General features: G+C 38.6%; 1 long non-coding RNA gene across 1 annotated transcript; it reads right to left on the bottom strand.

The window, feature by feature from the left end:
• Positions 1-2,221: 2,221 nt before the first annotated feature.
• On the bottom strand, positions 2,222-5,137 carry LOC133719880 (uncharacterized). Its single transcript, XR_009851517.1, has 3 exons — positions 4,019-5,137; positions 3,387-3,465; positions 2,222-2,420 (listed from the first exon to the last, which is right to left on the bottom strand). It is a non-coding gene; the product is annotated as an uncharacterized LOC133719880 (long non-coding RNA).
• Between the last annotated feature and the right edge of the window lie 8,032 nt (positions 5,138-13,169).

Raw genomic sequence — 13,169 nt, 5'->3', positions numbered from 1 at the left:
GTCATTTCTTAATTTTCTTTCCCTTAATGCTTTTACTGATTGGTCAGCCGAAACCACTCCTGAGAAAGAGTGGTTTAGAACTTCAGTCTCCTCTCTTGAAAAAGTGTGATCCTAACTTAATCAAATATATCTATTTCAAAACTTCAGTCTCCTCACTAAAAAACTTGTGATCCTAGCTTAATCAAATGTATCTATTTCAAATTAAGGTATTTCCAAAATGGATTGCATGATATACAAAACAATGAAGGAGAACAAGCTTCTTGCAAGCTGAAGATGGAGAATATTTCTGGTGAGAGTATAAAACCATGACAAGCCAATAAGTAGTATCACCTTATGATCTTGTAATAGTGTCATTAATTAAGTAGTATTTTTTCCTACTTGATTTTTATTCTTTTCGGCTTGTAATTTCTCTTGGCAAGGTGTTGGCATAGCCCCTCTTGCTATGTATCTTTTATTTGATTATTAATAAATTCGGGTAAGAGCGTTGAGTTAGCTCTTACTACGCTTCCTAAAAAAAAAATGTATACAACCATAACAAGTCAACAAGGCAGAAGCAAGCAAGGTTATAGCTAAGCAAGGTTATAGCTAATGAAAAACATAACATGCAAGAGAATATTGAATGAAACTTGTATATTGAATTCTACACTATGATAGTTACATGGGTAAGGTGTTTATACTAGTGACTGAGGCCTTGGTGAAGGAAACCCTACAGGACGTACGAGTGGTTCCTATGCTAGACAACAATGCATATATATTTTTACAGAACCATGCATATTGTGACACCTATATTGGCTTGTACATCAGATTTGATCTTTGGCTCTTTATCATGCATGCTCAATGTCCTTGGTCTGCAATCACAACTTGCTCATGTCCATTGTTTCTGTAGCTCTTATCTTTGATGGATTCTTTTGAATTGATTCCTCTTGCTGAGTTGATGACTGTGATGTTGAATGCTGAGGTAGGATTAATTCTACTGCTATCAATTAGCTGGATGGGGCCAGAATGGTGGTGGTGGTGGACTTGGGATACGTACAATATATGGTCAAGCCATGCATGGAATATATCAAAGCTAGCTAGTTGATGGATGATATTCTTGTATAGAGTCTGATATATATATATACGGAGCGGTTCCAAAGAGGACGTCCGCACTGTTGTTAAAGTGCGGACGTCGACGCCGCAGCTCGGTTCGGGGCGCGACGGAGCCGCGGGGCTTGCTGGACGGACACCAGGGGTCAGACGGACCGGTCTGCAGTCGGTGGAGTTGCCGGCGACGTGGTTGCAGCGCTGCCCAGAAACCTGCAGTTGCAGGTGAGGTCGCTGCCCAGAAACCTGCAACTCCGACCTCCTCCGACCTCGAACGCTGCCCAGAACCGTCCGGGATGCCTCCGGCCTCCGTCCGCCAAGCCCTGAGCCGCCGTCGCCGCTTGGAACGCCGCTGCTGCGTCACCGTCCGCACTTTATTTTATATATATATATATATATCAGACAAAAGCAGGGACATTGAAATAGGAGAGGAAACAAAAGCAGCGGTTTTTGAATTCAAAGAAAAACTGGAAAATTTCAGTCAAAACTTTGGCACATGCAATATCTGCTGCTCTCGATCTGGCCAAATGGTTGGTTGGTCTTCATCTTATTTCTGTGATGATGAAATTATAGCCGTGTAGCAGGGGAACGATAAATTATATGGAAGTTATATAACAAGACTAATTACAATTACCATAGTAACAAATGAGATAAAACTTAGAAAACAAAAGAGCATGCTGCTGAAGATTCTCTTTTTCTGTTTGCATATTGATCAATGAAGCTGAGGACCCTTCAAAGAGTAAAGAGCGAGGACCTTTGAAAGATATGATAGTTCACTGAAGATGATCGACAATTATACTAGCACTAATCCCGGTTACCATTTTCTTTCTGGTATAGAATATGCGTGGACTAAACTAAAGGTGGTGGCCGGAATTTCCTTAGCACTTACACCTTTTTTTTTTTTTTTTTTTTATAAATAAAAGTTGAATTTATTAGATCAACAGCCAAAGGCTAGAGTCTACCATAACTTACATAAGCAAAACTCGGTAAGAAAATATGAACAAACCTATCTAAGCTAAAATAGATCATTAAAATCTCTAGGACGCTCGCTGTCACGCCCCGAATTTTGAATAATCAATTCAAATCCGAAACATGAATAATATCAAATTACAACTAACATCCTGAATTTTTTTCTCACAAACAACCACACTTCACAACTCTCAAATTTACAATAACCCAAATCCTCAAGTTATTTATTACAGCACACTCCCACCAAATCAAATTGTAATGCTCAAATGAGCTTAACTCGCCTCACTAATACAATTGCTGTAAAACTATAACCATTGCTCTAACCGCACGATCACCGTCCTGGTTCTCCTGTCCTGTAGGATTACCCGCTACACAATTTGAATAGTGTACCGGGAGTTGCAACAACACAAAACCCGGTAAGCTTTTTACAGCCAGTATGAGTAAACAAGAAAGAACTGTTGATTTATTAAATTACAATTCAAGTAAAATTCAACAGTATTACGTCTGCAAAGAGACATCAAACCACTCATGGAAAACCACAAGGAATACATTTTCACAATCCTCAAATCACAATACACCACACTGGTCCTGCAAAAACCCAACCCACATAACACCACTTTGGTCCATCCCAACAGCACGTTAGAGCTCTAACCACATCGCTACCAGTCACCTTGGCCTAGGTGCAAGTAATGCGACATACTTCGGTTAATAATAAACCGTCGCGCTTTGGACATCCCCGTCCTCAGCACCATATACTTCGGTTAATAATAAACCGTCGCGCTTTGGACATCCCCGTCCTCAGCACACAACTTCGGTTAATAATAAACCGTCGCACCTTGGACATCCCCGTCCTCAGCACACAAACACTCCGGTTATCCTTAACCGTCAAACTTCGGACACCTCATCCTCAGAACCCTACATTCTCTAACTCTATACATACTCCAATGTAAATCATGAATATTAACAAGAACTCATCAATCATGATCATCACATATAAATATGATAAGTCAAATTTCAATTCATAGTATTTTAATCATCCCAAATTCCACACTCTTCAATGTCACACCATTCCACATATAATCACGTAAATATATATATATACGTAATCACCCACTCAGGAATGACCACTAATACCAACTATAGTTCACACAAGAAAATCGTGAAATTCATTTTGTATAATAAAAATCATTTTACTTACCCATGGACCGTAGTTGATCAAGTCCATATGATTTTAAAACAAATATTTATTTCATAAATATTTTCACGCAATTACGACAAAATAAGGTAATTAAATTTATTCGGTTCGTAATATGAACCACGTGAGGTTTACTCACCTCTAAATTCCCGCTGCGTCTTCTTAACAGCTCAAAATACAATTTCACGAATCGTCCGCCAAATCAAACCGTCGATCACCTAATCAAACATGACCTTAACTTAGCCAATAACTCAAAAACATAATCAAACGACAATCCAACGGTCGGATTGAAATTACATGATGATCCAACGGTCGGATCCTCACGGATCGCCTTCCTAATCACTGTTTTGCATTTATACGAAGGTCCAACGGTCGGATCTTCGCCCATGACCACACAAAGCCACTGGGACAGACATAAGATCATCATATCAAAACTACAAGTCCATCTGACGGTCCTAACTTCACAGATCACAAATCTAACGATCGAAATCGATCTAAACTTAAAAATTCATAACTTAATCATACGATATCCAAAAATTGCGTATAATATATCGAAATGATCGTATTGAAATATAGAATCTGAAAATGTACAGAAACCATATTTTTGATCCCCGGAGGTGGCCGGAAAGGGCCGCCGGAGTTAGTGGCAGAGCCGCCGCCGACCACCACCAATGGTGTCGGGGCCGGGCTGCTCTTCTTCCTCTCATCATGCTTGACAACTTTCATAACTAGCACGAAGTCTGAAAATGACCGGAAGGGGTCGAAAATTACCTTGAACAGTATGAAGGTGGCCGGAATTTTCCAGAAACCGGCGAGAAACTGCAGAAAACGGCGAGCTCCAATTCGACGTAAAAACGTCAATTTAAGGCTTCGATTCCTTCTGAAGAGTTGTTAAGAAACTCAAGAAGAACTCACTGGTTCAAGAATCACAGAAAAATATGGTCTGTAGCTCGAGATATACCGATCGAAAGCTTCGGTGGTCGGAAAAATTCCAGAATTTTGCAGAATCCGGCAAGGCTCGATTTCGACGTCAAAGCTTCAATTTCAGGCCTCGATGCCTTCTAGAGAGTTGTTAATAACATCAAGGGGAACCCACTGGAAAAAGAATCAATCAAAACGATGCACTACAGCTCGAGATATCTTGATCGATAGCTCCGGTCTCGTTCTTGGTTGGGTTTGACTTGCTGCCACTGCTACGGGCCACGCCGCCGTGTGAGGCTGCTTCTGGGAGTTTCAGGAAGTTGAGGCGAGCTTGTGGATGGATTTTGGTGAGGATTGGTGACCGGTAGCTTGAGATATCAAGCTTGTTTCCAAAACGAGCTCAAACCGGGCGGAGCTTCCCGCCGCCGCTGGTGGCCGTGTCACGGTGCAAGGCTGCCTCTGGCAGCTGTGCAAGGCTGAGACGAAGCAAAAGGAAGTGGTTCGACGCCGTTTGGTGGCCGGTGGAGGTAGAGAGAGACCGAAGAGCCTTTGCTCTGTTTTCGGTTTCGGTCGAGCGAGAGAGAGAAAGAAGAAAAAAAAAGAGAAAAAGAAAAAGAAGGAAGGAGACCCGGAGGAAAGGAAAAGGAAAAGGAAAAGGAAGAAAAAGAAATTTCTAAAAGAGAATCCGAGGAAAAGAGATTATAAAAAGAATCTCATATTTCCAAAATTCGTAACATAATCGTACGAACTCCAAAAATTTCGTTCGACATATGCACGCGATCATATCGACGAGCTCTACAACTTTTATGAAGGAAGTTTTTCCCAAATTCCGTACGTAGAAAAGTCGATTTTTCTTGAATCGCACAATTCGAGCTTTTGTTAAAACGAATATTTCGAAACTTCGATAATTCAAAAAGTTGAATTATTTCGGGTAATATTCGTGCAAAAGCACTTTAATCAATTCGCACAATTTCACGAGACGAAATGGAAAATTGCGGGTATTACACTCGCTTTTAAGCAAGTCTATCTAAGAATGAATAAACCTCACCCTCTACGGAAAGGAAATCTTTCAACTAGCCCTCCCTTACCAATCACGCAATTGTGGTACAAGCAAGAAACGAGAAACGTCATAGAAGACTCATAGAGGTCCATTTACTCTCACATAAGCTTAACCCCAATGACAAAATTTTTAAAAAGAGCTAACTCCCAGAGATTTGAGCCCAGCAGCCCAAGCTTGAGTCCAGGCTCGAAGGCCCAAGCCCAAACCAACAAGGCAGAAACCCTAGGCTTCAGCTGCTAGACTGCCTCCGCCTCCGTCTCCGGCGGCCGGCTTGACCACCACCGCATCACAAATTCGATCAAGCTTGCATGCGCCTCGGCCTCTGCGTCTCCTCGACCACGCCTCCGGTGAAGAAACGCCAGAGAGCGTCAAGTCTGGTGTCGCTGCCTCCCTTCCAAGCTGGCAGCAAAGCCGGACGGAATCAGGAACAGAACTCGATCCCCTGCACTCGAACGCTCCTCCGAGCGCGCACAACCTTGATCTGTATCCGTAGTTGCAGATCGACTCTGCTCCCCACACCGATCATATTGAACTGGCCACCCAAACCAAAAGAGATAACAGCCCAAAACTGGAAACCTTGCAAAAAACACACTTCAATCTCGACCGGCAACGAACGCGGAGCGACGTGCCAAGGCTACACGACCATCGAGCTCCGCAAGGATTGACGGTGCGCTTCTCTGTGCTCGACAATCCTAGGAGAGAGCATCGCTGTGGAGAAATTAGCACTTAAACCATAGTTTTGAATTTTCTAATTATATTGATTTAATTATTTTCAGTTATGAGCAACTCCTTTGTAAAACACTAAAATGGGAACTGCATTCAACGACTGTTGAAAGCAAGGTAATGGGCTTTAAAAACTATATAGTGGACACACACACACACATGTTGAGATGCATTTTGTTCCTCACAGTCCCTTAAAACTGTCCCTTAGGTGAGCAAATATATATATATATATATATATTACCCTATTGATTCGGTTTTTGTTCTGGAATTTGCTGTTCAAAATGTTAGTACTCAGTACTTTAGTAGAGATATCAAATCCAAATCTCATTTCCCTCTATATATATCATGTGGTGCATATATATTTGACAGCTCTATCAGTCATTACACGTCCGATATATATATATATATATATATATATATATATATATATATATATATATATATATAGAGAGAGAGAGAGAGAGAGGAAATGGATCGGATTAACCTCAAAAGATAGTCTATTAAAATTTTCTTATAAATAAATAAGCGATTATGTAATATTAGTCCCTAGGAGGCAATTTCTGTAGGGCTCAAGACCCACATAAAATTCCCAAATTAAGGAGAAAAAACTACTTAAACCGGGGGTACTGTACATAGAAGTTATAGAAGACCACAGCTCCCCCACTCCAAAATTTTTAAAGTTGCTACATGGTGAACATAGTCCTTCACAGGCATAGAGCGAGCAGGCAGTGGTCTCCTACAGCGACTAGCTGTAGTGAACCACGTACTTCCTAGCTCAATGCGATGGACTGTTCAGACAGGCACCCGCTCTAAAAATTTGGAGTGGATGGAGCTGCGGTCATCTATAAATTCTGTAGTATCAGGTTGAATCCGGCAAGACGTACATGATAAAGAGAGAAAGAGGATAGTGCATTAGTGCAGCTCTATTCTATATTTCATAGTATGAACGAGACAGCACAACAAATTCTGAAATAAGAAAGAAATCTGAGCGTTTCTCACTTGGGACCTCCATTAACCTTCCAATTTGTTCATATACAAGAAATAGAACTGAAATGTATGCAGGACTCAACAGATCATACACATGTAGAAGTAGAACTATTCACCATACAATTAAGCATGCAAGTTGTACATGAAACAAAAACGTAGAAAGCATTGAGCAAATGCGCTGCCGGTCCTTAGTTTTGAGAGGTGTGGTGCGGAAATTTAAATGAAGTCTTATCAATTATAGACTTAAATGAAAATCCATTGAGAAAAAATTATAAACATTTTTTTTTCTCTCAAAAAGAAAATTTAGTGAATTTTATATCTAATTTGAAGAGATTGGATACAAAATAAAAGAGAAGAAATTTTCATAACAAAAGAAAGGAAAAAGAGAGAGAGAAGAAATTTTTTTCTCTCAAAAAAGCAAATTTCGTAAATTTCATATCTAATTTGAAGGGATTGGATACAAAATAAAAGAGAAGAAATTTTCAGAAGAACTTTTGCAAAGAAAAGAAACAAATATATACAAAGTTGAAAAGAAGAAGAAGAAGAACAACAAAACTAGCTAAAAAGAAAACGACCCGGCCAAGTATGGTGTCATTTGGGCATCAAAACTGAGACACATTATGTCCCTCACAATTCTTTAAAATTGTCCTTTAAGTGAGCAAGCCTAATTGTATATATTCTATATATACATGTTTTACATGATTGGTTGGCCCCCTAGAATCGGAGTCCTGGTGCTGCTGCACCACCGGCACTAACCCATGGCCGGCCTTATCAATTATATTCGAGCAAATTAATTAGGGGTCTTGACCCAATGCCCCGAATTTGGGCCAAAATACTCCCAGTTGACTCAGCAAGAGATTTTAATTTTCATTGACCCAATTTAAGAGCAAAATGTCCATTTTAGGATCTGAAAAATCAAAAATTACGTATTGCCACTAAACTGTCTCTCTCCCTCCCTCTAGCACTGCCACTAAATTCCGGTGGCCGGATCTTTGTCTTCAGGTTGAATTGAGATGTGATACTTAGAAAGTTTGTAAGAATTGCATGATAGCTAAATTTATAAGCTATTGATTTTCCTTATTCACACTTAAGATTGTCAATTGTAGCAAGGGTAAACAAGGGTCTTTCCCGCAGAGGACTAAGGTTATAACTACTCAAAACAATGTCACAAAAGTGACCACTGTTCCTAGCGAACAGCAGTCGAAAATATAATTAAAAACCTAATCTAAACTATTCAGAAAAATATGAAAATTTACAGAGATATACTAGACACACAGAGCGTCTAGCATACAAAATTTGGTATTATTCGGAATTGATTTACTATTCTAAACAAATACGAAAATATAGAGTACAGAAGCTGAAAATAACAAAAACTGGTTTTAAGATGGTTTGAAAACAATATGATGAAGATAGTTAGGGAAGATGCATCCACCCCGGACAATCACACACAAGACAATTTGTTCAATCCTAATTCAATTAATCTAGATGAAGATGCTCAGGTTGGCTCGGTACGCTTGAACACAACCTATTACCCTTTCTTATTTCGTACGCTAGGCAGGAAGTGCTCTACACCTAGACTATTCCCAAGCAATGCAACCTAAAGGTACGCTTATTAGATTAAACATGCAGAGATCATTAAGGTCTAAAAGAGTTTGAGACATCACTAGGCATCGCAATAAACTTAGCGCCTTGCTTAACCTAGGACTTAGTTTACTTGATAGTCAAAACTAACAATTGCTTCTTTAGAAGGCTTGAGGAGTCCAACTATTGACACAGGCATCAAACAATCAAAGCGGTAGAATCCTAACATGCATACTAAGTGTGCACTCAAAGCATACAAGCAAGCATTCATCAATGGAAAAAGTAGTGAACAAAAGTCTCATCTTGAATTAAAAGAAAATAAAATCAAAAGTCAAATCATCTTGTAGTTCATGTCTAGGGGCTTCAAGCAGCCCCCTAACTAATAAAAACTAGTTAAACATAGAAGAAACAAAACAAACTAAAGAAGGGGAGGCAGAGAGAGAGAGAGAGCTGCTGCAGATTGATCTCCTTTTATATGCTTAGAGGTTAGGAAATCCAAAACCTAAAAGAATTGGGGTTCACGTGCTTAGGTGGAGTTTTCCTATTGGCTCTTGAACTTGATGACTCATTCCAACCATTCACATCATGCCATTTGTCTATATTAAGCTGAAATATGAAGCACAAACTCGTCCTCGGGCTTCTCGGTGTGATTTGGGCCTCAAAACATAAATTCCCGTCCAACCTCAGATTCACGCGCAGCCTGACCTTCTTGTACTAAATCGGCCATAACTTCTTCTAGAAAAATGATATTGATGAGCCGTAAAAAGATTCAGAAACTAGACATCCGAGGCTTTCCATCAATATAAAGATCATCCTCTGGATCGTTCTGAGATGGTCTCAATGCTCTGTCGAAGTTAACTGATCTGCACAGGCAGATTTCCCGATTTTGCTTTTCAATCCCTCTTTTACTTCTTTTCTCCTTCTTTGCTCCAAAATACCTATAAAACAAATAAACAACATAAATAACGAGAAAATACACTAAACTAACAAAGAAAGTATAGAGATTAACGCTATTAATATCGCATAATTATGCTCCTATCATTGCAAAACGAATAAAACCCGGTCGATCTCCCCTTCCAATTTGGTTGGAGTTGAAAAAGATGTAGGAAAATGGCCAAAGCTTCTTCAAAAAGTGAACCAAAAAAAAAAAAATCAACTTTTATTTTATTGCCCCCTAATAAAATGTTTTGAATTGATATAATCTCGAAGTCTCCGATGATTTCTCTCTCTTCCACTCTCTCTCTATATGACACAGAGAGAGAGAGAGAGAGAGAGCAAAATTGTTCTAAAAAAAAAAAGAACTTAATTGGGTATTAGGGAAGAAAATAAATAATTTTAAGGGCAAAGGGAAAAATTTACAATTTATTAGAATTGTTAAAAAATATTGGGTGAGAGAACCCTATAGAACGCGCCCTAAAAGTAGAGTCGGATCTGAGCATTCGCGCTCATCCGATTGCACATGATGTCTCGGCGGGCCACCGGCTTTACCGATTTTTCGTGGTTTGCGGCCGGACGGGTGATCATCGAAGGGCTCGGGGCAGGTTCCTTGGAGTTTGTTGCTTGAAGTTTGGCAGGAAGGGTTTAAACGGCGGCACCTCTGAAATACGGTGGTAGGGTTGTTCTGATTATAGGAAGGTCAATGGCGAATTAGGAGGAATTGGATTTCGATCCGCTTCGTTTCCAAGCAGCAACGCCGGCGTCTGGTGGGCTCCGTCGATCTGGCTTTTGGGTGAACTCCAACCTGTTTTGTGTTCGGGTTTTGCTTGTGACTCAGAGTATGGGGCTCATGGGTGGTAGGAGAAGCTTCGTCGGCGGCATCTGGAATCAGAATGACGTGGTCATGGTGGCGCCAAAACGGCATCGTCGTGGTCGGGATCGTAGCTGTAGCCACTGTGCACAGAGATGGAGACTTGGGCCCGTTTTTGGGCCAGTTTTGCTCGGATTTTGAGTGGGACTCTCCTTTGGGCTGCCGCCAATTGGGCCTAAGTGAACTTGCGTTTGGGTGTGAGCCTAGGCCTACCATATGTTAGTAGCTTAGTTTACTTTCAATAATTCCCTAAGTTTTTTTAGGGTGCTACGCACATTTTTGTGCCTTTTAGCGAATCTTCTGGAGTAGTACCGAATGAAGATTCATGCTATTTCGATGTATTTAATGTCAAATGAGTGCCCTAGTTTATACGTACCACTGTGGGTACTAGCACAACTTTTTGACTACCCTAAATGATAGCAGGAGGGTATATAATGGTTATTTTGACTCGTGATCAATGTACTGGCTTTTGCCTTGATTAAAAAAAAAATTACAATTTATTAGAATAATTGTAGCTCAAATTAGGGTAAGCGGACATTTTCCCAATTAATTTTCCTAGAACTTTTACTCTTCATATTGTAAAGATGCACCGATAAACAGGATCAACATCGTCATCGATGTGGATAGTGGCGATATATAATGACCTCCTAACTCTATCCAATGAGAAGGAAATACCAACACCTCGATAAGTGGACATTTTTTCAATTAATAAATTACAATTTATTAAAATAACTGTAGCTCAAATTAGGTAAGTGGACATTTTCCCAATTAATTTTCCTAGAACTTTTACTCTTCATATTGTAAAGATGCACCGATAAACAGGATCAACATCGTCATCGATGTGGATAGTGGCGATATATAATGACCTCCTAAGGGCATCTCCAACAGAGTAGCTAAACTCAATTTTTAGCTATATATAACTATTTCTAATGCAAAATTCAGCTCCAACAGACTAGCTATAGGTAAGTTAAATTTAACTATAGCTAAAATGGTTAGCTATATTTAGCTAGAGCATCCTACATAGCTAAAGCAAAAGTCATATTTCTCTCCCTTCTTTTGTCCACATGTCAGTTTACGATTTGGTAAAATATAGTTATTATTTATAAATAACTACTATTGTTGGAGCAATATTGCTAAATCAATAGCTATATTTCACAACTTTAGCTAAATTTAACTATAAAATAATTTCTACTGTTAGAGATGCTCTAACTCTATCCAATGAGAAGGAAATACCAACACCTCGATAACTCATTATAGATTTCTGTAGTCCTTCAAAATTATGGATTCCACTATTTGCATCTCATGCGCGACATTAGTACTAGTACTGGACCAATAGATCAATCTGCTTCAAGCGATCAATTATATGCACCAGTGTACGGCACCCAGGAAGCACCAAAAGTCCTATCCACACGGAGTGACAGTAGCTCAATTATATGGTGACACGCTATGGGCCTTGGTGAAGTAGTATTACTGTTGGAGCCCATGATGGAAATCATGAATGTCGTACGTAAAGGCCTTTCCTTTCGTCCTATAATGGTTTATGTCTTTATGATGTGATGCGCGTTGTTTTTTTTTTTGATAATATGTGGAAATTTATACCTCCCGGGTAGAAAATAAATAAACTGCTCTTCTTATCTTCAAAGTAAAAAACAAAAAACAAAAATTTGATGTGTTGTGAGATGACAGAGATGAGGTATCAGTATCATAGTTTACTATCGATAATACCAAACTCATGAGTAATAAATCTTGGCCTAAGTTACAACTTCCTACTAAAACTATTCATTTTTGTGTCACTTTTCATATATAAACACTACAAAAGATGAAAATCATTGTCAATTTTGATAAAAATTTGAGTCCTTATGATGAATTGTTTTTTTTTAACTTACAAATGAATGACTAAAGTTCTCAAACTTCATTAATTGTTGGCAAATGTAATATTTTACGGGTGCTTATTATGAACAATAGCCAAATTGAAGACCATCAAATTATTTCATACTTGAACTTGAAATATGATAAATTCATTCCATACTCACATCAAAGTGTTTTTGAAAATATTTAGTCACTTCTATTTTACGTGGTGGGAGTAGAAGAGTCATTTCCTCATGTTCATGTTGATAAGAAATGTTTTTTTTTTCGGGGTAAAATATGATAAATCCTGAAAAAAAATCAATGACAGTATTAAAATTTACCGTTGTTTATATAAATATTTTTATTTGTTTAAATTGTAATTGATAGTTCATATACGCCTTCATGAACCTATTTTATGACTACAGGTATTAGTACCAGTACGTAATAAAGGTGTTATATGTATAATTATTTTCTAAATCACCATCTAAATAAAACCCATATTTAGATGGTGATTTAAAAAATAATTAGTTCATATAATAAAAGTGTTATATGAGGTTCCGTTAATCACAATTAGTCAAGGTTACACGTTTATTTTAAGAGTGGACATAATAATTTCTTTAAATTATCCAATACCACCATTGTGATTTAGATCTCACACCTTTTATCTTTTTGTTATTATATTTTAAGAAAACTGTTTATTTATTTTGCATTTTAAAACTACATGACAAACAATATCTTTCCTAAACTAAATGAACTATTCACAGACTTTTAGGCTAACACAAAGGGAAAGAAATGAACTACAACTCAATCATCTATAGTGCATTCATGTGAGAATAAGTTACCAAAAGCAAACATGCATTTTGATCACCAAACACACACGTATAATTGACTTCGATCTTAGATAACGCTAGCATTGCATAATGCATATGCTTTTTCATAGGTTCATATAACGTTGGCATTGTATAATGCAAATAATGGTCGTGGAGAACCATGTT

The sequence above is a fragment of the Rosa rugosa genome, chromosome 7, assembly GCF_958449725.1.
Source record: "Rosa rugosa chromosome 7, drRosRugo1.1, whole genome shotgun sequence".
NCBI lineage: Eukaryota > Viridiplantae > Streptophyta > Magnoliopsida > Rosales > Rosaceae > Rosa > Rosa rugosa.
This window is presented reverse-complemented; position numbering and strand designations above follow the sequence as displayed.